The 24979-nt window shown below is 45.3% G+C and overlaps 1 protein-coding gene across 3 annotated transcripts in view; it reads left to right on the forward strand.

Annotated features, from left to right (window-relative positions):
• The first annotated feature begins 19889 nt into the window (after positions 1 to 19889).
• Positions 19890 to 24979, forward strand: part of PIK3R5 (phosphoinositide-3-kinase regulatory subunit 5) — a 101375-nt gene continuing 96285 nt past the window's right edge. For all 3 annotated transcript variants that reach the window (XM_049861254.1, XM_049861256.1, XM_049861255.1), the window contains exon 1: positions 19890 to 20013. The gene's annotated coding sequence lies outside the window, so the exon portion shown is untranslated. The remainder of the gene's footprint in view (positions 20014 to 24979) is intronic.

Here is a 24979-nt window from a genome sequence, read left to right on the forward strand (position 1 = left end):
GCTGGTGGGTTTGAACCACCAACCTTCTGGTTAGCAGCTGAGCACTTTACCACTGCACCCCCAAGGCCCCTTCCCCTGAACTTAGGAGGGGAAAAATTGTGTCTTTATTTTCACTCACCTCCCACTGACATTTAGTACTTCCTTTAATAACGAACCCAGGCAACAGACCACAGTGGTATCAACAGGCAGTACTGTGACTTTGTCCCCAGTGGGATAACAGGTGTTTTCTTCTCACATGGCAGTCGCTGTGGATGACTCGAAATATCACTAATGCTTCCACAACTTCAAAATTGTGCCTTTAGATCCACCACAGATCGTGTTATTTAATGCATTAATAAAGAAACACGTACATTACTAGATGATCCATTTTTTATGTAAAGACTCTAAGTCAGTATCGTTGGTGTCCTTTGTAATCCTATGTATTTTGTTTTCTGCAGTTAAAACATTATTCTAAAAAGGGGTCCATAGGCTTCACAGGACTGCCAAAGGGGTCTGCGACTTAAGAATGATGAAGGACCCCGGCTTTAGAAACAGCTGGTTTAATCAGGTCATCTTCTGCTGTTGGGGTAGGGGCTGCTGACCAGACAGGGGCTGTGGACCCATAGTACGGGTGTGGGACTCAGGACAGCCAGGATCAAGGCGAGTGTGGATGACAATGAGTACAACTGTTTTCAAGGACGATGCATAGTTGACACAGTGACTTGAGAAGAGATATCAAAATCTGGAATCCCCAAAGCCTGCTGGTGCTGGTGTATGAGGGTGGCAATAGGGCTCCTCCCGGTGCTGTCAAGTCAATTCCGGCTCATAGTGACCCCGTAGGACAGAGTAGAACTGCCCCATAGGGTTTCCAAGGAGCACCTGGTGGATCTGAACTGCCAACCTTTTGGTTAGCAGCTGAACTCTTAACCACTACACGACCAGAGTTTCCACCCAGGAGTCAGCAAACACTGGAGGTGAGGCTGCCTTTTGAGAAAAACGGTAAGATAATATGGTGAGACGGATTTGAGCCTCAGCAGACTGAGACAGAATCAACTTAAGGGAGGAAACGGCTTCCATTGTTAACACTGTAACACGTAACATTGCTGCATATGTTGACACAATGAAAAAGATGACCCCTTTCAAAGAACTTAAAAATGTTTTCACTATGAAATACGGCATACATTCAGAAAAGGGCATACGGCAGATATTAATAGCTTAATAAATAATTATAAAATACATAACTACTACCAAGAAATAAATTATTATCTCTCTTATGTTGGAAATACCTTCTCCAAGTTTGAGATATGTTTTTCACTTTCTTTATAGTGTCTTTTCATGAACAGAGATTCTTAATTTTAAGGTGATTAAAATATTTTAATCTTCTTTTATGATTAAGACTTCTGTGTCTTGTTTCACAAATCCTTTCTTAACCTACCACCATAAAGATATTCTCCTATATTTTCCTTTTAAAGTTTTAAAGTTTTGTTTTTCACATTTAATCCATACGGAGACTTTACTTCCAAGTAGAATGCAGTAAGTAGTGGCCAGCTACTGTTGCAATAAGTAGAAACAACTGCATTAATTACACAAAATCATATTTTTAAATACATCAAAGAGCTGTGGAAGCCAAGAGAACTAGATTAACTAAAATTCTAGAAAAGGAAGCATACGTTTTAGGTAAGCTGAGATCATCAGGCCTTTTTTTCCAAAGGGCATTTGGTGAATCTGAGTACAAACTGAGAATCAGACTTGTCATAGGGGCAGGAGACCAGCAGAGGAAAGAGAAACCTCTGTAGAAAAATTTCAGAAAAGTCCAGTAAGTCTCCCATGCTTTGACAAGTGGCTTTGTGTGTGTGTTGTGGCATGCCTTCGAAGTTCTAGCAGTTTTTAACTCTGCCCTAGCTTTCACTTCCTGCTTGTGCAGAGCCTCAAGATCAGCTAGACATAGAAAGTAGGGCCTTCTCAGGTTTCCCTTAGATATGTGAACATCCACCCACATGTATGCAGCCTTCTAGATCCCAAGGAATATGTCAAAGCTTTTTAAAGTCCCCATATGGACATCAAGTGCTGGGCTAGCTCAGTCTGTACAGCTAGAGACTCTTAATCTTAGGATTATGGGCTTGAGCCTCGTGTTGGGCATTGGCTTTTTGGAAACCCTGGTGGCATAGTGGTTAAGTGCTATGGCTGCTAACCAAAAGGTCGGCAGTTCAAATCCACCAGACACTTCTTGGAAGCTTTATGAAGCAGTTCTATTCTGACCTACAGGGTCGCTGTGAGTTGGAATCGATTCGATGAGAGCAGGGTTTTTTTTTCCCCCTATGGACATCTCATTCCCCAGATTTTCCTTCCAATTTTTTGGCCACCTTCTTGTGTGTCTCAACTGGTATTGCTGCTTTAGGCAGCTGCACTGTCAAATAATCGCTGCAGAGTGGTTTCAACAAGCGTCCTGGGAGTAGGGCTTTCCTCACTGAGCAAGCTCTGAGTCAGGTCAAACAAAAACACGCCCTGCGGATGGAGCTTTCACAGGGAGCTTCCAGACAGCTCAAATAGTGACAATTCTCCAGGGAAGGGGCTTTTTGGGGATGCTCCAAACCTGTTCTGCTATCTCTAGTGGCTGCTAGGTTGCTCATTTTCACAGCTACCATGGTGTTAAGGCTGCTCGTTTCCAAGTCTACCATGGAGCTGGGGAGAGAAGAATGAGAATAGGGCAATTTAAAACACCACAAAGCTCTTCGCCGTAGAGACGATCTTGACTCATGGTAGGTCCATGCGTTATAGAGAAGAACTGCTCCATTGTGTTTCCTCGGCTGTAATCTTTATAGAAGGAGATCACCAGGCCTTTCTTTCACAGCATCACCGAGTGGGTTTGAACTGTAACCTTTAGGTTAGTAGTCGAGTGCAAACTGTTTGAGCCGCTCAGGTTCTTCAATAACACGATAGAATTTTCTAATGTTGAAATACCCTGGCATTCCTAGGATAAACTCATGTGGTCATAATGTATTATCATTTTTGGTTTCCTAATATTTTTCCATCTAGGCTCACAAATAATTGCCCCTAATTTTCTTTTCTTCTGCTATCTGATGGTGCAGTGGTTAAGAGCTCGGCTGCTAACCAAAAGGTCAGCAGTTCTAATCTACCAGCCGCTCCTTGGGAACCCTACGGAGCAGTTCGACTCTGTCCTGTAGGGTCGCTATGAGTCTGAACTGACTCAATGGCACCTAACAACAGCAACAATATTTTTCTACCTAGCCTCAGAAATGATGTTACCTGTAATTTCCTTTTCTTCTACTATCTTTACCTAGTTTGGGTATCAAGGTTAAGATGCCCTCATTAAACGAGTTGGGGAATATTCCTTTTTCTTCAATTTCTGAAATGTATAGATTGAAACGATCTGTTCCTTGAAAGTTTGCTAGAAATCACCTATAAAATGGCCTGGGCCTGGGGTATTTCTTATAAGAAGATTTTAAATTACTGCTTCCATTTCTGAATAAGTTATGGGACCTGTAGGCATTGTATCCCTTCCTTCTTGAGCTGGTTTTATTTTTTTCCAGGGGAAAAAAAAACTCCATTTCATCTAAGTTTTAAAATTTATTAGCATGAAATAGTTCATAGCATTATATTATTAGTTTTGTAATCTACACTGCATTTGTAGTTATTTCTCCTTTTTAATTCCTAATATTATTTATTTCTGCCTTCTATTTCTTACCTATCTTGCCAGAAGTGTTTGTCTTTTCATTTAACCATCTTTTGGCTTTAGTTGATTTTCTCTGTTGATATATGTTTTCAATTTCATTGATTTCTGCTCTTATTTTTATTTTCTTCTCTTTTTTTTTTATTCTGTTGCTATTTTCCTAACTCCGTAGACATTTAATTACTTTTTAGCATTTAATAGGCTGTGAAAAAAAATTTTTTTTTTCATTTCCTACCAAGTACTGCTTTTACTGCTTCCCCCAATTTTTTTTCCTTTGTGAGAATTTTTTTTTTAATTAATTTTTATTGTGCTTTAAGTGAAAGTTTACAAATCAGGCCAGTCTCTCATACAGAAATTTATATACACCTTTTTTTGCTATAGGGGGTGGTTATACACTCCTAACTGCTCTCCCTCTAATGGGATAGAACAGTTCTTCCCTCCACTCTCTCTCCTTTTGTCCATTCAGGTAGCTTCTGGCCCCCTCTGCCCTCTCATCTCCCCTCCAGACAGGAGGTGCCAACATAGTTGTGAGAATGTTTTTAAGTATAGATTTAATTTCATTAATACATATAACACCAGTCAGATTTTTTATTTTATGTGTCAGTCTTGGTAAGCTGTGTTTTCCATGAATTAGTCCATTTCATCTAAATTTTCAAATACATTGGTATAAATGTATTCATATTGTCATCACATATTTTTGATGTCTGTAGTAAATATTTGTGGTGACATTCACTTTCATTTCTTTTTTTTTTTTTTTTTGATTGTGGTAAAAAAAAATTTTGCCATTTCAATCATTTTTACGTGTACAACTCAGTGACGCTAATTATAATCCGTGTCTATCCATTCCCAAGTGATTCCACCACCATGAACAGAAACTCAGGGTCCCTAAGCTGGGGCTCCCCTTGCCCCCTCCCTCCCATCCCCGGTAACCACTGATAAACTTTGGTCTCTATACATTTGCCTGTTTCATATAGTTTGGATCATAAATATTTGTCCTTTTCAAGGTTCATCCATGTTGTAGCGTGTATCAGAATTTCACTTCTTTTTATGGCTGAATAATTTTTCATTGTACGTATATCCACAGTATATTCATCTGTTCATCTGTTGATGACAATTTTGGTTGTTCTACCTTTTGGAGGCTGTGAAAAATGCTGCAATGAACATTGGTGTACACGTGTCGGTTTGAGTCTCTGCTCTAAATTCCTTTGGGTGTATACCTAGAGGTGGAAGTGCTGAGTCATAGGGTAGTTCTATGTTTAACTTTTTAAGGAACCACCAAACTGTTCTCTGTAGCAGCTGCAACATTTTACAATCCTACCAGTAATGGGTGAGGTTCCAATTTTTCCATGTTCTCGTCAGCATCTCTTTCTTTTTTAAAAACAGTTTTATTAAGGTAAAATTCACACACTATACAATTCACCCAACTAAAGTGTACAACTCAATGGTTTTTAGTATATTCACAGACATGTGCAACCATTAAAAAAAAATTTTTTTTTTTTTAAATTTTAGATCATTTTGATCACCTCTGAAAGAAACCGTGTACCCTTTAGCTCTCACCCCCGTTTCTTCCCCCAGCCCTAAGCAACCACGAATACACTTTCTGTCTCTAGATTGGCCTGTACTAGGCATTCCGTGGGATTTGCTTGCACAGTGGTTAAAGAGCTTGATTGCTAACCAAAAGGTCAGCAGTTTGAAGCCATCAGCTGCTCTTTGGAAACCCAATGGGGCATTTCTACTCTGCCCTGTAGGGTCGCTCTGAGTTGGAAATCGACTCAACAGCAATGGGTTTTTGAACATTTCATATGAATGAAATCATAAATACGTGGTCTTTTGTGACTTGTTTTCTTCACTTAGCTCAATGTTTTCAAGGCTCACTCCTGTTAGCATGTATCACTAGTTCATTTCTTTATTATTATTAACAGCCGTTATTTTTTAAAGCCTTTTTAGGTTTATAGACAATTGAGTAGACAGTACGGAGAGCTCCCACATGCTTCCTCTAGCACCCTCACGGTTTCTCTGATTGTTAATATCTTGTTAGTGTGGTACATTTGCTACAACTGGTGAACCAGTGTGGATACATCATCACTAACTAAAGTCCATTGTGATTATTAAGGTTGTGTGCCAACTTGGCTGGGCCAGGATTCTCAGTGATTTGATGGTTATGATGCAGTTTGGTAGTCGTATGATGATGTGATCACTTCCGTGATGAGATTTGATATAACTTGATCACCTCCATGATGGAATCTACTGTGAGAAGCCAATGAACTGAAAGGGAGTTTCCTTGGGGGGTGTGGCCTGCGTCCAATATAAGTGGACTTTGTGGCAAGGTTGTTGGGCTTTTGCTCAGACTGCATCCTGCAGCTGGCTTCTGTTCATCTGGCCTCCGGTTCTTGGGACTTGAGCTAGCAGCTTACCTGACGTCTTGCCTGCCTATCTTGGGATTCACTGGTCTTTGCAAGCCTGTGAGCCAGAGCCCTGCTGTCTGACCTCTGGAGCTTAGGCTTGCCAGACCCTGCACCTAGGTGAATCAGGAGAAGCCTCCAACCTGACCCATGTTCCAGCCTCTACAACTGAGTGAACCCACTTCCTTAATATAGATCTCTGTATATATACATTTCTACGCTTTACTGGTTTTGCTTCTCTAGAGAACCCAGCCTAGAATATCCACTGTTGACATGAGAGTTCGTTCTTTGTGTTGTACCGTTCTGTGTATACACCATAACGGTATCATTCAGAATAGTTTCACTGCCTTAAAAATTCCCTGTGCTCCACCTATTCATCCCTATGCTCCTCCTCCCGAACTCCTGGGAACCAATAATCCTTTTCCTTTCTCTATAAACCAAACCAAGCCAAACCCACTGCCATCAGGTCGATTCTGACTCATAGCGACCCTGTAAGACAGAGTAGAACTGCCCCATAGAGTTTCCAAGGAGCGCCTGGCAGATTCGAACTGCTGACCTCTTGGTTAACAGCCATAGCCCTTAACCACTACGCCACCAGGGTTTCCACTTTCTCTATAGTTTTGACTTTTCCAGAATGTCATATAGTTGGAATCACACAGTATGTAGTGTTTTCAGACTGGCTTCTTTCATTTAGCAACATGCACTTAAGGTTTCTCCACGTCTTTTTGTGGTTTGATAGCTCATTTCCTTTTTATCACTGAATAATACTCCACTGTGTGAACATACCACAGCTTGTTTATCCATTCGCCTTTTGAAGGACAGCTTGGTTCCTTGGTTTTTGGCAATCATGAAGTTTCTGTCTTAAGCTGAGTTCTCTAGAGAAGCAAAACCAATAAAGCATATAAATATATACAGAGAGAGATTTATATAAACAAAATGGCTCACGGGTTGCAGATGCTGAAATGTCCCAAATCTGTGGGTCAGGCTGGAGGTTTCCCCTGATTCATGTAGCCACAGGGGCTGGCGAACCCAAGGGCTCTTGCTCACAGGCTGCGAAGACCAACGAATCCCAAGATCGGCAGACAAGACCACAGGCAAGTTGGTAGCTCAAGTCCCAGGAACCAGAGGACAAATGAACAGGAGCCAGCTGCAGGATTCAGAGTGAGCAAAAGCCCATGAGCCTTGTCAGAGAGTCCACCTATATGGGATGCAGGCCACACTCCCAAGGAAACAACGTTTCAACTGATTGCCTACTCACAGCAGATGCTACCACAGAGGTGATCACATTATATCAAATCTCATCATGGAAGTGATCACAGCATCATACAACTGCCAAACTACATCATAACTGCCAAACCACTGAGAATCATGGCCCGGCCAAGTTGACAGACAACATGTAACCGTTAATGTGCAGGTATTTATATGGACATAAAATTTCAAGTCATTTGGTAAGTGCCCAGGAGCATGATTGCTGGATTGAGGGTAAGACTACGTTCGGCCTTGTAAGAAACTGGCAAACCGTCTTCCAGAGCGGCTACCATTTTGTCTTCCCACCAGTAATGGAGGTGAGTTTCTGTTGCTCCACGTCCTCACCAGCATCTAGTATTGTCAGTGTCTAAACTTCAGCCATTTTAATAGTGTGTAGTGGTAGCTCATTGCTATTGTAAGACGCAATTTCCTAATGATACATGATAGGCATCTTTTCATAGGTTTATTCGCCATCAGTATGTCTTCTTGGTGAGGTGTCTCTTCAGATCTTCTGCCCATTTCTTATTTGTGCTGCTTAATTTCTTATTGCTGTGTTTAAGTGTTCTTGGATACAAGTCCTTTTTCAGTTATATGTTTTACAAAGATCTCCCAGTCTGGGGTTTGTCCTTATCATTTTCTTAACAGTGTCTTTTGCAGAGCAGAAGTACCATAAACTGTGTCATTTTATTTTAGTTTTTGTACTTTAGATGACGGGTTACAGAGCAAACTAGTTTCTCATTAAACAGTTGATATACACATTGTCTTGCCAACCCCACGACTTGTCACACTCTCCCCTTTTCCACCTTGGGTTCCCCATTATCAGATTTCCTGTCCCCATCCTTGTCCCTGGGCTAGTGTGACCATTTAGTCTCATTTTGTTTTATGGACCTGTCTAATCTTTGGCTGAAGGGTGAATCTCAGGAGTGACTTCATCACTGAGCTATAAGGGTGTCGGGGGCCATACTCTCAGAGTTTCTCCAGTCTCTGTCAGACCAGTAAGTCTGGTCTTTTTTTTTTTTTTTTTTTTTTAATGAGTTTGAATTTTGTTCTACATTTTTCTCCAGCTCTGTCCAGGACCCTCTATTGTGATCCCTGACAGAGCAGTCAGTGATGGTAGCCGGGCACCACCTAGTTGTGCTGGACTCAGTCCAGCAGAGGCTGTGGCAGTTGTTGTCCATTAGTCCTTTGGCTAATCTTTCCCTTGTGTCTTTGGTTTTCTTCATTCTCTCTTGCTCCAGACGGAGTGAGATCAGAGGAGTATCCTAGATGGCCGCTCACAAGCTTTTAAGACCCCAGATGCTACTCACCAAAGTAGAATGTAGAACATTTTCTTTATAACCTATGTTATGCCAGTTGAGTGAGATGTTCCCCGAGACCATGGTCCCCACAGCCCTCAGCCCAGCAGTTCAGTCCCTCAGGGAGTTTGGATGTGTCTGTGGAGCTTCCATGACCTTGTATAAATTGTGCTTTCTTACCCTTCATCAAAGTTACCACTTGCCTATTGTCTGTTTAGTGTCTTTCGCTCTGAATCCCTCCCCTCCCTCGTAATCATCAAAGATTGTTTCTTTTTGTGTATAAACCTTTTCATGTCTTCTTATAACAGTGGTCTCATATAATATTTGTCCTTTTGTGACTGACTTATTTCACTCAGCATAATACCCTCCAGATTCATCCATGGTGTGAGATGCTTCGCAGGTTCATTGTTGTTCTTTATTGTTGCGTAGTATTCCATTTTGTGTGTGTACCATAGTTTGTTTATCCATTCGTCTGTTGATGGGCACCAAGGTTGTTTCCATCTTTTTACTATTGTGAACAATGCTGCAACGAACATGGGTGTGCATGTATCTATTCATGTGACGGCTCTTATTTCTCTAGGATATATTGCTAGGAGTGGGATTGCTGGATCGTATGGTATTTCTCATTATATAGGGTCACTATGAGTCGGAATCGACTCGACGGCAACAGGTTTGGTTTGGTTTTTTAATGGTATTTCTATTAAACTGCACCATTTTAATGAAGTCTAACTTAACAATTTTTTCTTTCATGGATTGTGCTTTTGATATTTTATCTAAAAATTCAAACCCAAGGTCACCTGGATTTTCTCCTATTTTTTTTTTATGTTCTAGAAGTTATATCATTTTGCATTTTACATTGAGTTTTGTGATCCGTTTTGAGATAATTTTGTGAAAGGTATTAGATCAGTGTCTACATTTTTTTTTTTTTTGCATGAAGCCATCCAGTTGCTCCATCACCATTTGTCAAAAAAACTATCATTTTCCATTGAATTACCTTTGCTCCTTTGTCAAAGATTAGCTGACTATATTTGTTTTGTCTTTTTGGGGGATATTTTGTTCCATTGATCTATTTATCTTCTTTTGCCAATACCACACTGTCTTGATTATTGAAGCTTTATAGTAGCTCAGAGGGTCCCTGGGTCGCACAAACAGTTTATGGTCTACTAACCAAAAGATTGGTGGTTTGAATCCATCCAGCAGCACCACAGAGCAAAGGCCTGGCAATCTCTTTCCATAAAAATTACAGCCGAAGAATCCCTATGGAGCTCAGCTCTACTTTGTAACACATGGAGTCGCTTTGAGTTGGAATCGACTGGATAGCAACCTATTTTTGGTAGTTTTTAGTAATTAAATGTGGGTATTATACCACATTTTGTTTGTCATTTCATGAGGTGATAGACATTTGGATTGTTTTCACCTATTGGTTATTATGAATGATGCTGCTATAAACACTCATGTACACATTTTTGTGTGGACGTGTTTTCATTTCTCCTGGAATGAAAGGCCGGGTCATTTGGCAACTCTGTTCAATTGTTTGAGGAGCTGCTAGACTACTTTCCAAAGCGGCTGCACCATTTTACATTCCCACCAGCAATGTGTGAAAGTTTCGATCTCTCCACATCCTTGGTAATATTTGTTATTATCTAATTTTTTGATCCCAGCCATCGTAGTGGGTGTGAAGTGGTATCTCATTGTGATTCTGATTTGCATTTCCCTGAAAACTAATGGTGTCGAACTTTTTATCATGTGCTTATTCATTATTGTATAGCTTCTTTGCAGAAATGTCTACTTAGCTCCTTTGCCCATTTTTTTTTTATTGGGATTTTTGTCTTCTTATTATTAAGCTACATATGGTTTTATATGCTATAGATATAAATCCCTTATCAGATATGTGATTTGCAAAAATATTCTCCCATTATGTGATTTGTCCTTTCACTTTGTGTGTGTGTGTGTGCTTTAGGTGAAAGTCTACAGAGGAAATTAATTTCTCATTAAAAAATTAACACACATATTGTTTTGTGACATTGGTTGCCAACCCCACAATACGTTAGCACTCTCCCCTTCTTGATCTTGGGTTCTCCATTTCCATGTGTCCAGCCTTCCTGTCCCTTCCTGCCTTCTCATCTTTGCTTTTGGGCTGGTGTGCCCATTTAGTCTTGTACACATGGTTGAACTACATGTGTTATTGTTTGTCTTATAGGCTTGTCTAATCTTTGGCTGAAGGGTGAACTTCAGGAGTGAATTCAGTGCTGAGTTAAAAGGGTGTCCGGGGCCCATATCCTCAGGGTTTCTCCAGTCTCTGTCAGACAAGTAAGTCTGGTCTTTGTGAGTTAGAATTTTGTTCTACATTTTTCTCCAGCTCTGTGTGGGACACTCTATTGTGATCCCTGTCAGAGCAGTCGGTGGTGGTAACCAGGCACCATTTAGCTGTGCTGACTCGGTCTGGTAGAGGCTGTGGTATTTGTGGTCCATTAGTCCTTTAGACTAATCTTTCCCTTGTGTCTTTGGTTTTCTCCATTCTCCCTTGCTCCAGATGGGATGGAACCAGTAGATGTAGCTTAGATAGCTGCTCGTGAGCTTTTAAGACCCCAGATGCTACTCATCAAAGGATGATGTAGAAGATTTTCTTTATAAACTATGTTGGATCAGTTGAGCTAGATGTCCCCCAAGACCGTGGTCCCCAGTCCTCATCTTTTCACTTTCTTGATGGTGTCCTTTGAAGCACAAAAATTTCTAATTTTTTAAAAAAATTTTATTGTGGTTTAAGTGAAAATTTACAAATCGAGTCAGTTTCTCATACAAAAATTTATATACACCTTGCTATATACTCCTAGTTGCTCTCCCCCTAATGAAACAGCACACTCCTTCCCTCCACTTTCTATTTTCGTGTCCATTCGGCCAGCTTCTGTCCCCCTCTGCCCTCTCATCTCCCCTCCAGACATGTGCTGCCCACATAGTCTCATGTGTCTACTTGATCCAAGAAGCTCATTCCTCACCAGTATCATTTTCGATCCCATAATCCAGTCCAATCCCTGTCTGAAGAGTTGGTTTTGGGAATGGTTCCTGTCTTGGGCCAACAGAAGGTCTGGGGACCATGACCTCCAGGGTCCTTCTAGTCTCAGTCAGACCATTAAGTCTGGTCTTTTTATGAGAATTTGGGGTCTGCAACCCACTGCTCTCCTGCTCCCTCAGGGGTTCTCCTTTGTGTTCCCTGTCAGGGCACTCATCGGTTGTAGCCAGGCACCTTCTAGTTCTTCTGGTTTCAGGCTGATGTAGTCTCTGTTACGTGGCCCTTTCTGCCTCTTGGGCTCATAATTATCTTGTGTCTTTGGTGTTCTTCATTCTCCTTTGCTCCAGGTGGGTTGAGACCAATCGATGCATCTTAGATGGCCGCTTGCTAGCGTTTAAGACCCCAGACGCCACTCTCCAAAGTGGGAGGCAGAATGTTTTCTTAATAGATTTTATTATGCCAATTGACTTAGATGTCCCCTGAAACCGTGGTCCCCAAGCCCCTCCTCCCCCCGCCTCCACCCGCTACACTGGCCTTTGAAGTGTTCAGTTTATTCAGGAAACTGCTTTTGGTTTAGTCCAGCTGTGCTGACCTCTCCTGTATTGTGTGTTGTCTTTCCCTTCACTTAAAATAGTTCTTATCTACTATCTAATTAGTGAAAAACCCTCTCCTTCCCTCCCTCCCCACTCTTGTAATCATCAAAGAATATTTTCTTCTGTTTAAACTGTTTTTCAAGTTCTTGTAATAGTGGTCTCATACAATATTTGTCCTTTTGCAACTGACTAATTTCACTCAGCATAAGGCCTTCCAGATTCCTCCATGTTATGAAATATTTCACTGATTCATCATTGTTCTTTATCGATGCATAGTATTCCATTGTGTGAATATACCATAATTCATTTATCCATTCATCTGTTGATGGGCACCTTGGTTGCTTCCATTTTTTGCTATTGTAAACAGTGCTGCAATGAACATGGGTGTGCTGATATCTGTTTGTGTAAAGGCTCTTATTTCTCTAGGATATATTCCAAGGACTAAGTTTTTAATTTTGATGAAGTCCAATTTATCTATTTTTTTCTTTTGTTGCTTGTGCTTTTAATGTTGTATCTAAGAAACCATTGCCAATTCCAAGCTGTTTTATTCTAAGAGTCTTAGCTCTTACATTTAGGTCTTTAATCCAATTTGAGTTAACTTTTGTATACGGTGTGAGGTAGGGGCCAGACTTCATTCCTTTGTATATGGATATCCAGTTGTCTCAGCACCATTTATTGAAAGACTATTCTTCCCCCCACTTAATTGTCTTGGCAGGCTTGTCGAAAATCAATTGACTGCAAATGTGAGGGCTTATTTCTCAACTGTTAATTTTATTCCATTGATCCATACTCATTGCTGTCGAGTTGATTCCAACTCATAGTGACCCTGTAGGACAGAGTAGAACTGCCCCATGGCATTGATCTATAAATCTATATTATGTTAGTATCCCACTGTTTTGGTTATCATGCTGTAGCTTTGGAATAAGTTGAAATGAAAGTCCTCCGACTTTATTCTTCCTTTTAAAAATTGTTTTGTCTATTCTGGGTCCTTTGAATTTCCTATCTTCAGGCTGGGTTGAGTGAGCTCTATTTTCTATTATATTTTGCATTTGGTCATTGCTGATGTATAAAAAGCTATTACATTTCATATAGTTATTTGTGTGTCCAGCTTTACTTTACTGACCTTTACTGAATGCTGTTATTACTTCTAAATATTCCTCAGTCTATTAGCTAGGGATTCTCAGGTAGACAGGGATATCGCTTGCAAATGATGATAAACTTGACTCTTCCTTCCCAGATTTATGGCTCTTGTTTATTTTTCCTCTGTTACTGTTTTGCTTTGAGTGTCAGAATATTGTCAAAACTATTCACAATTGTGAGCATCCTTGTTTTGCTCCTCATTTTCCTAGGACGGCCTTTGTTGACAAGGACTGTATGTGTCTTCTTTTCCAGGTCATCACTAAAAATAAACCAAAAACCAAACCTGTTGCCATCGAGTGGATTCCAACTGATAGCGACCCTATAGGGCAGAGTAGAACTGGCCCATAGAGTTTCCAAGGAGGGGCTGGTGGACTCAAACTGCCGATCTTCTGGTTAGCAGCCAAGCTCTTAACCACTACACCACCAAGGCTCCAGGTCATCACTAAGCATCAAATTATCTGTTGTACTGAGATAGATATTATTTATCATGTTGACAAACTCCCTTTTTATTCCTAGTCATTATGAGTTTTAATCAGGGACATCTTATCAGGACAACTGTATGGTTTTTCTCCTGTGTCCTATTAATGTGGTGGACAACATTAATAAGCTGTTAACATTGATACCTCCTTGTATAAACTGTCTCTCGAGCCAGTGGGAACAATTAGCTCATACTAGCAGAAATAATTCAGGTTTCACTGCTTCATGCTCCTACCTATATAATATAAAACAGATGTCATAAGTCAAAAGCCAGTAGGTCACATGTGGTTTGGCCTGCAAAGGGTTTTTAAATACTGTTTTGAATTAGTTGCCAGCATTTTATAATCAGGAGCTCTCAGATAAGAATTCCAATTTCTCCTTTCTCTTTAGGACTTCTGGTGGTGCAGTGGTTAAGCACTCAGTTGCTAACGGAAATGGAAAGGTAGGCAGTTCAAACCCACTAGTTGCTCGAAAGAGAAAGATATGGCAGTCAGCTTCTGGAAAATTTATAGCCTTGGAAACTCTATAGGGCCGTTCTACTCTGTCCTATAGTGTCGTTAGGAGTTGGAATCTGACTTGACAGCAACGGGTTTGGGTTTCTCTTTAGAAATTTTAAGGTCTACACTATTATAAGAACTCAAGACAAGGTTTAAGCACAGAAGAAAACATTCTTTGATGGTTACGAGGGTGGGGAGAAAGGGAGAGGGGAACTCACTAGCTAGACGGTAGACTAGAATCGTCTTAGGTGAAGGGAAGGACAACACACAATACAGGGGAAGTCAGCACAATGGACTAAACCAAAAGCTAAGAAGTTTCCTGAACACAATCAAACACTTCAAGGGACAGAGTAGCAGGGGCTGCAGTCTGAGGACCATGGTTTCAGGGGACATCTAGGTCAACTGGCGTAACAAAGTTTATTAAGAAAATGTTCTGCATCCCACTTTGGTAAGTGGCATCTGGGATCTTAAAAGCTAGCGAGCGGCCATCTAAGATGCATCAATTAGTTCCAACTCATTTGGAGCAAAAGGGAATGAAGAACACCAAAGACACAAGGAAACTATGAGCCTAAGAGACAGAAAGGGCCACATAAACCAGAGACTCCATCAGCCTGAGACTGGAAGGACTAAATGGTGCCCGGCTACCACCAATGACCGCCCTGACAGGGAACACAACAGAAAGTCCCTGACAGAGCAGGAGAAAAGTGTGGAGCAGAACTCAAATTCATGTAAAAAGGCCAGACTTAATGGTCTGACTGAGACCGGAGGGACCCTCGAAGCCACGGTTCCCGGACAATCTATTAACCCAGAACTAAAACCATTCCCGAAGCCCCCTCTTCAGACAAAGATTAGACTGGACTGCAAATCATAAAATCATACTTGTGAAGAGTGTGCTTCTTAGATCAAGCAGATACATGAGACCAAATGGGCGGGTCCTGTCCGGAGGCAGGATGAGAAGGCAGGAAGGGACGGGAGTTGGCTGGATGGACATGGGAAACCCGGGGTGGAAAGGGAGAGTGTGTTGTCACATTATAGGGATTGCAACTGGTGTCATATAACAATATGTGTATAAATTTTTATATGACAAATTGAGCTGTAAACTTTCACTGAAAGAACAAAACAAAAAAGCATACTAATAAACGTATACTTTGTCTCATTTAAAGAAAGAAAATCGTAAGGTCTAACCACACCAGTCTTTCATTCCCACATGGCCATAGTGGGCTGGAGCTGAGTGCAGAGCCCCCTTCAGAGGCCCCCTCATTTACGTCCTCATTTGCATCCTCACCATACCCTATTGTCTCCATCCCCTATTATTCCCCTGACATCAGGGTACAGGGTCATTGCCAGTTTTTGCATTTGGGTTATTGTTTTTCTTAGAATGGAAGTGAGATGAAAGTGAAGTGTTTCTCGTAATTCTGCCTCTATTCAAATGTGGAAAAAAAATAAAAGAAGCCAAGAGAGCTACGTGATTCAAGAGCACATTTCTTGGCGGAAGTGAAGACTATTCCTATATGTTTAATATGCAAAGTGTGTCTGTTTAAAGAATGCGACATAAGATGCCACTAGGAAAGAATTTCTAGGACGAATCTGGAAAAGCTGTGTGGGGAAGGAAAAACTTATTGACCTGGAAAAAATGACTGAAATTTCAACAGGGTTTGTTTCAGGAGGCACAGAGCATAAACAACGCTGCTGTGATGTGTCATAACATATTAAGGGAACACCATCTCACTAGCTCTGTCTGAGTTTCTACGACCCCTTTGGCCCTTGGAGACATGTGAGTTTCTGACCCCTGCTCCAGCTCCCTGAAAGCCTCCTCAGTTATTTGTGGGTGTCCCCAGGGTGGTCTCACAGCAGTGACTGTGCCGGGGTCAGGCTCCCGTGCTCCCGAGGGTGCAAGGCTTTGTGGTTTCAAGACAATGCTTCTCCTGAAGTCTGCACAGGGCCAGCGGGGGCAATGGTGGTTCAGTTGTAGAATTCTCATCTCCCACGCAGGAGACCTGGTTAGATTCTCGGCCAGTAACCTCGTGCAGAGCCACCACCCCTCTGTCGGTGGAAACTTACACGTTGCTATGATGCTGAACAGGTTTCAGTGGAGCTTCCAGACTAAGACAGAGTAGGAAGAAGGGCCTGGCCATCTACTTCCAAAAATCAGTCAGTGAAAACCTTATGGATCACAATGGTCTGATTCACAGCTGATCATGGGGATCGCATCGTTTCATTCCGTGGTGCCGTGGGGTTGCCGTGAGTCGAGAGAGTCTACTCAATGGCAGCTAACAACAACACAGGGGGCAGAGCCAAAGCGTGTGCCTCCTCCACCCTCTCACCCAGTTGCTCTGCTGCTGTGACCCATGTCTCAAAAAAAAAAAAAAGACCCCATGAAATGGCTCATTTTGCTTCTGCTTGCAAATCTCTCCCCAAAGGGTTCAGATGCCTGGGACAAAGGTCAGACCTCCATATGTAGCAACACCAAGGGACTGGCTTTGGGGGAGTGGAACATGAAGGTTGGCCCCACTCCATCAGCTCCTCCCAAAACATATAATCTAAGTTTAAAAATAGTGACCCTAAGTCTATCGTCTTCCACCCGTCTGTTAGTTTGCTGTACTGTGGTGGTTTGTGTGTTGCTGTGATGCTGGAAGCTATCCCACCAGTATTTCAAATACCAGCAGGGTCACCCATGGTGGACAGGTTTCAGCGGAGCTTCCAGGCTAAGACAGACTAGGAAGAAAAGCCTGGTACTCTACTTCCAAAAATGAGCCAAGGAAAACCCTATGGATCATATCAGAATATTGTCCTATACAGTACTGGAAGATGAGCCCCCTAGGTTGGAAAAAAAAAAAGGCACTCAAAATACACAGTAGCAACAACAATGGACTCGAGGGTACCGACGGTTGTGAAGATGGCGTAGGACGGAGCAACGTTTCATTCTGTCGTACGTGGAATTGCCATGAGTTGAAGCTGACTCAGTGGCAACTAATGATAACAAAGCCTATCCTGTGCTGACATTTTGGAGCTTCCACTGGAGTCCGCTCTTTATGTCGCACCCCAGGGCCCGTTCATAAGCCCTCTGCCCGGTCCCTGACTTTTAACCAGATCAGTGCAGACGGTTGTGGACGACCAGTCCTGCTGAAGCATCCAGTATGTCTGAGTCCTTTAGGCTCATCCAGGATGTCAGCATTCCTTGAACAAAGTGGTATGTAATCAGGTGCGGAATTAATGACAAAGGCGCCCTTCCAAGTCTTACCAGCCACTCTGGGGAGGCAGGGAGCAGAAGAGGGGAAGAATGTGCCTGGTGGCTGTAGTTCTAAGTTCTGGCCACGAGGTGTCAGGTGCTGATTACATCTCCTGATTGGCAGGCTGCCCTCTTAAAAAAAAAACCAAACCTGTTGTCCAGTGATTCCAACTCATAGTGACCCTACAGAACAGAGAACTGCCCCATAGGGCTTCCAAGGAGCAGCTGGTGGATTTGAACTGCCGACCTTTTGATAGTAGGCAAGCGCTTAACCACTGTGCTACTAGGGACAGAGAAACACAGGTGGAGTTGGGTGTTTGAGGGGGAAAGGAACACACAAGCTCAATCTCTGAGTCACAGCTACTGGTGGAGCAGAGAGTACCCACCTCTGAGGTGATGCAGGATGGGACCCTGTTAGCTTCAACAGATGCTGAGCTCCCTAGGAGTGAGCACTAACCAGCAACTCTGGTTTGGCTTTCCCCCATCACAGTTTTAGGAACACCAAGGATACAGCCCATGGAAGAAGAAATCAAGAATCCCATAACTTCTCTAGCATTATCTTGACCTTTCAGAGTGCTCTCGTGATCCACCATTTTGATCTGGCACCCACTGGCATTCTTGCTACTCAGTTCCCGATTCCAAATCAGTTTCTAACCCCTCTTTTCTACCCTGGCCGCCTCCAGGCTGTTTCCACCTTCTCCTCTCTCTTCCTCCAAATGCTGGCATTTTTTTGTGGTGGAAAAAGCAGGAGTCTGGGGAGACCAAAACCTAGAGTCCTTATTCACTCTTATCAAGTAGTATGACCTTGTGCACATCCTTACACAGCTCTCCTTATCTGTAAAATAAGGTGGCTCTGACTTGTGGTGACCCCATGTGTGCAGAGCAGATCACCAGGCCTTTGTTTTGATGTGCCTCTGGGTGGGTTTGAACCACCAACTTTCTGGTTAGTAGTGGAGGACTTAATTGTTTTCGCCACCTAGAGATTCCAGCTGTGGAGGAGAAGAGTAGAAGTCGCAGTCAATGGGTTTGGAGCTCTCTTCCATTTCTAACTACAAGCTGGAGCAAGTCCTGTGTTCAGCCGAGAGTACAGTTTCTATTCCTTTGGGGAAGTTGCCTTTTTTCGGTATTTAAATATTCAGGAAAAGAAGTCCTTGGCGGTCAAGTCTCTCAAGGCCTCAGGCAGGGTTATGGCTTCCGATGACCTTGCGGCCGATTTGGGATGTCTCTAACAGATATTGCAGAGCCCTGGTGATGCAGTGGTTAAGAGCTACGGCTGTTCACCAAAAGATAGGAAGTTCGAATCCACCAGCAGCTCCTTGGAAACGCTATGGGCCGTTTTCCTCTCTCCTATTAGGTCGCTATGAATCAGAATCGACTCGACGGCAACGGGTGTTCTTTTGTTTTTTGGTTTTAACTGATATTGCATCACAGAGTCCCAATTAATACTGGCAGTGGAAATTCCAGCTTTACCCTTTGTTAACCCTTAAATAAACTGCTATTCTTTCATTGCCAGTACTGCCTGCGTGCGCAGAAACCAACCTTCTTATCCGCACTTTGAAAATGCGGAAACTGAGGCACTGGGAAGTGCAGTGACTTCTGGGATTCCGTGATGACACCATCTGCCCTGTCAGCTGTAGGGAGAAGGCGAGAAGCAAGTAGAGGGCCTGACCCTGGAGGCAAGACCCCCAGGGGCTGGGAAATGGAGCCCGCGAGGAAAGGTGGGAAAGTCAGACCCAGAGGCTGGAGGAGCAGCGCTGAGAGTCTGGATTGGCTGATATTTCTAGGAAGGGTTCTGCAAAAGGGGGAGAGGGATCACGGAGACCGGCAGCACAGCAGAGGTGAAGGCATTTTAAGGGTTAAAAGAAAATAGAAGTAGGAGGAGGAAGTGGGGCGCTGGGTCGCAGCGAGAGAAGGAAGCCGTAGGTCGCAGCTTCCCCTTTCGCCTTCTTCCCCAAGCCCCGACCCCAAGCCGCTCCCCTGCTCCGCCCACCCCTCCCGCGGGGCCAAAGCCGGCTTCCGCCTGCCTGGTCAAAGTCACCTTACTACGGGGGCGTGTCTGGTGTCTGGCCTAGGCCGCCCATCCGCAAGGCCCGATCCTTGCAAGGACAGACGCACCGGAGCGGGGGGCTGCTTCCGAGATGCTTGCAGGCTCCGGGGCGTGAAGCGCAGGATGCGCTGGCCCGGCCCGCACCTCGCTGACACTGCCCGGCCACCAGGTGGCGCCGCTGAGCGGAGGGCGCGGCTCAGGCCCCGCCCCTGCGCCAGCCCCGCCCCCAGGCCGCGGCCCCGCCCCTGCCCCACCCCGGGTCGGCCTGCCCGCCGGAGGGGCGGGGCCTGGGCAGATGCCGGCACTTGGCGCGAGCCTCCAGGCCCGGCGCGGTGGTCGTGACTGCAAGCAGCCCTGCAGGGAGTCGCCGCTGGAGAGGGGCTGGGCGCCCGGCGGGGACTGCAGGTGTGTGGCTGGGCGGTGGGCGGCCGAGGGGGCATGGGTGGGGGCTCAGGGCACAGCCGAGCAGGCTGGGCACCGTCGGGGGACAGTGGGCGCTGACAGGAGCGGATGCCCGGGCGGCTGGACAGATCCTGCGGTCTTCTGGCCCCGTGGGGAGGGTCGGTAAACCGCGTTCCCGGTGATTCCGGAGGCGGAGGGGCGTCCCGAGGACGGTGCCTTGCTGGTAGGTGACCCCCGCTGGTGCCTCTCTAGGTAGGTGACCTCTCGCTGGCGCCTCTCTAGGTGGGTGACCCCCGCTGGCGCCTCGCTGGGTAGGTGACCCCCGCTGGTGCCTCTCTAGGTAGGTGACCCCCGCTGGTGCCTCTCTAGGTAGGTGAACCCCGCTGGCGCCTCGCTGGGTAGGTGACCCCCGCTGGTGCCTCTCTAGGTAGGTGAACCCCGCTTGTGCCTCTCTAGATAGGTGACCTCTCGCTGGCGCCTCGCTAGGTAGGTGACCTCTCGCTGGTGCCTCCCTAGGTAGGTGACCCTCGCTGGTGCCTCTCTAGGTAGGTGACCTCTCGCTGGTGCCTCCCTAGGTAGGTGACCTCTCGCTGGTGCCTCCCTAGGTAGGTGACCCTCGCTGGTGCCTCGCTGGGTAGGTGACCCCCGCTTGTGCCTCTCTAGGTAGGTGACCTCTCGCTGGTGCCTCGCTAGGTAGGTGACCCTCGCTGGTGCCTCTCTAGGTAGGTGACCCCCTCTGGCGCCTCGCTGGGTAGGTGACCCCCGCTGGCGCCTCGCTAGGTAGGTGACCCCCTCTGGCGCCTCTAAGCGACCCACAGCTTCCCGCATCCTGCACAGGCCGCTCTGTGTCATGCGGTCCAGGAGACTGCGCCCCTCTGGTGGGAACTCTTGGCGAACTTTGGCATCAGGGGTCCTTTGGCATCAGAACCTGGGAGTCGTGGAAGTGCCTGCCTGAGGCGCCCGCCTTTGGGCCTCAGCTTGCCCCTCCCTAGTGAGTGTGGGACCTCCAGAGCGTGGCCGCTGTTCTAGGGAAGTGCACGCTACGCGCTGTCAGGGGGTTCGTGTTTACACCCCGGTGTCTCTGCGTGACTGTGTGTGTGCACGCGCACGCGCCGGCCCGTCCCAGGGCTGGGGTAAGTTGGCAAGGAGTTCAGGTCAGTAGGAGGAAGGAGATTGTTCAGTGGGAAAAGGAAGGCGAGGTGAAAGCAGCAGGAAGTGGTACAAAATGAGTTAACAAGCCTTCGCGCAGAGAGCAGCGGTGGGTTGAGGCAAAAAGAGGGCTGAAAGTAGGACGAGTTGGCCTCCAGGGTCCGTCTGGATTGCCATTCTCTCTCCCTCCTTCTGCCCTCGGGAACACCTGCTAAGAGCCTGGTTCCCAGAGCTGTCTGCACTTCCGGCTCTCCCAGAGTGCCCCGGACCTGCAGCGCAGTTTTCCAGGAGTGGGGTCTGGAATCTGTATTTTTCTAAATTTGTTGTATGCTCCTTAAGTGATGATGCTGGGGCCATTTCTTGGGAACGGTGTGTGATAGGGAAAGGAGACCTACCTTCCAACCAGGCCTAGCCTGTGACCTTCAGCATCTTACTGGCACTCTCCCATCCCACCCTGACTCCTATCTGTAAAATGGGCTCTAATCCCTACCTCACAGGGCTGTGTGGAAAATTAAAAGTGTTGAAAGCAGCTGCACATGGGAGATCCTTTACGGATGTTTGCAGAATGGAAAGGGGGCATCCAGGGCTTACTTACTTCCTGAGTGTGACCACAGTGGTGTGGTTGTCAGCCCAGGGGCTGTGGGAGACAAAGAAGACAGTTAGGATGGTCAAGCTCCCTCTTCCTGCTTCGGGATATGCTCCCCTGCTTTCTGAGGCACAACTAGTCAGAACCGTGGGGGCAGGAAGTCTTGGGGTCTTTGTGTACCAGGCCTTGTTTGGGTTTTCCAACCAATCAGTTGCTGTCAAGTTGAGTCCATGCCATGCATGTCAGAGTAGAACTGTGCTCCATAGGGTTTTTAATGGCTGACTTTTGGGAAATAGATTGATCGTTGGGCCTTTCTTCCAAGGTGCCTCTGGGTGGACTCGAACCTCTGAACTTTTGGTTAGCAGCTGAGCATGTTAACAGTCTGCACCACCCAGGGCCTCCTATTTGGCTTTGAGGACGCCATTCCCTTACCTCCAGCTTAGGTGAGAGATGATTGTTTTCCCTCCCCAAGCTGCAGTGGAAGCAGGCCGCCTCTGCCTTTCCCGCCTCCCCTTCCTCCTTCTCGTGCACCCCTTTCTGTCTCTTTCAAGAATAATAGGGTGGAAGTTAAATGGTTGCGCTGGGTGAGAAGCCTCTTTGGGGTTGATGGAAGGGTGATGCTGAGAAGGCAGCAGTGAAGGAGGCTGGATGCTGGAGGCTGATCCACGGTCCCAGGTCAGTCACTGCTCATGGGGCCTGCTGGCCTAGAAATGACAGAGGACCTGTTTGGCCTCAGCCGTAGGTGTGGTGAAAGGCTGGGTCAGCTTCTTAAATAAGGAAACTTCTGGAGCAGAAAGATAGAGTGATCACTGGCAGGACAGGAAGAGGTATTTAATTTTATTTTGGAGCCTCTGGCATAGATTGAGGAACAAAGAAAAGACTACACCTGACTCCTGCCCAAAGGGAAGACGAGACATTCTCACAGCAAACATATGTTTCATCTTAGGATATCCCATTGACTTGAAGATGTACATATTTTCACATTTTAACAACCCTGAAATTAAAAAAAAGCATCTTAACAATCTCTTGCTTCTTGCCTCTTACAATTATAATAAGCAAAAAAAACCCAAAAAATCCAGTTACCATTGAATCAATTCCGACTCATGGAACCCCGCGCCCGCCCACGTGTCAGAGCAGAGCTGTGCTCCATCAGGTTTTCAATGGCTGTAATCTTTTGGAAGTAGATCACCAGGTGCTTCTGGGTGGATTCAAACCGCCAACCTTTTGTTAGTAGCCCAGTGCTTAGCCATTTGCCCACTCACAGACTCCTGACCCCCGCAGATACCAAAACCCATGGATGCTCAAGTCCCTTATATAAAATGGAGTAGAGTTTGCATATAACCTACGCACATCCTCCTGTATACTTTAAACCATCACAAGATTACTTATAACACCTAATACAATGTAAACGCTATGTAAATAGTTGTTATACTCTATTGTTTAGGGAATAATGACAAGGAAAAAAGTCTTTTTTTCTGAATATTTTCTGTCCGTGGTTGGTTGAATCTGTGAATGCGGAGAACCTGCGGTTACAGAGGGTATAATGTTGCTGTCGAGTGCTGTTGAGTTGATTCCAACTCAGAGTGACCCTGTGTGACAGAGCAGAACTGCCCCATGGGGTTTTCTTTGCTGCAATCTTTACTGAAGCAGATTGCCAGGTCTTTCTCTGCAGAGCCGCTGGGTGCGTTTGAACTGCCCAGCTTTTTGGTTAGCAGCCAAGCGCTTAGCCATTGTGCCACCAAGGCTCCTTTACAACGATAATAGACAGTGGTATTTCTTTTCTAGTGGCATAAAATAATGGTGTATCTTACAGTCGATGGCATCTTAGATTCTCTTAAGCACGATATATTTTACAAATCTCTTTGGATGCTTTAAATGTACGCAGGTACACACAGAATTATATCATTCCTCTAGGTGAACTTGCTTGCATTAGTTTTTTAGTAGCTCTCCCTTGTAAACACCGAAACTTTTCATTAAAACCATCTAAAGGAAATCCTTGTAAACTGTATGATTTAATAACTTTCTGAAAATATCAAATGGTTCTAGCCTGCCATTCTCCTTTGTACTTTGGGTCTGCTCAGGATACATTTTCTGCCCTTTCTCTTCCATCCTTCTGTTCGTTGTCCTGACCCTTTAGTTATGATTTCATGGTGTTGGGCCCTGTCTAGGTACTTCGTGTCCTTTCATCTTCACAGCCGCGCTGTTGTCCCATTTAGCATATCAGGAAACTAAAGGCCGAGGCCGCACAACTAGAATGTGCCAGAGCTAGGCTGACTCCGGCGTCCACTCTTAACCAGAGAGAACCAAGCCCGAGGGGCCGGCAAGAGCCCCTCTCCTGGGTGTAAAGCGCATGCCGTATGGGACATGAATTCCCTGTGGGACATGAATTGTGGCTCTTCACACGCCTTTTTTTTTCCTTCTAGGTTTGCAGCCAGGTTCTGGATCGTTGAGGTCATCAGTTTCTAGACTTCTGGGTAATTGAGATATGGCTGTAGAAAGGTGCAGCCGATAGGGATAGGTGGGTGGTGGCTGATGAATGGGAAGGAGTGTGTGACTCTCTTGGCACAGAGTAGGTAGTGAGTCCATCCTGAGTCTACTGTGCTACCAACTCAGGGGCTAGGTTTTGGGCTTTAGAGTTTGGTATCAACAGGAGATTCTTGCCTCATCTCCTGATGCTCCGGCTCCCTGAGCTCCTGCTGCTACCTGAATACCAAAAAAAAAAAAAAAAACCCAAACCCGTTGCCACTGATTCTGACTCATAGCAACCCTGTAGGACAGAGTAGAATGTCCCATAGGATTTCCAAGGACCAGCTGGTGGATTTGAACTGCTGACTTCCAGACGATTTCAGACCCCTGTGCCTTTGCACGTGCGGTTCCTTTGGCCCAGATTGTGCTTCCCTTCTTGCATCTGCCTGGTGAGCTGCGAATTCCTCCTTCACTGCCCAGCTCAAGCCTCATCCTCTGACATCTTCCCCAACCCCATCCCTACCCCTGGCACTGACCAGCCCTTCTTCTGTCCTCACCTTGCGCTTGGTGTCTTCCTCCCATAGCACGAGCCCCTGACGTACAGGGTCTGACCCAATGACTTGGCACAGCTGTGGCTTGCTCGCCGGAGCCACCTGTGTGGCTGTTAAGGTGCCACCAGGAAAGTCCCCTGGTTCTCCTAGGCAAGAAGTCCACGCACCACCCGTGGAAGCTGCCCGAAAGCAGGAAGGGTGTGGAGGGCAGAGTGGG

This window comes from Elephas maximus, chromosome 19 (genome assembly GCF_024166365.1).
Source record: "Elephas maximus indicus isolate mEleMax1 chromosome 19, mEleMax1 primary haplotype, whole genome shotgun sequence".
Taxonomy (NCBI): Eukaryota; Metazoa; Chordata; class Mammalia; order Proboscidea; family Elephantidae; genus Elephas; species Elephas maximus.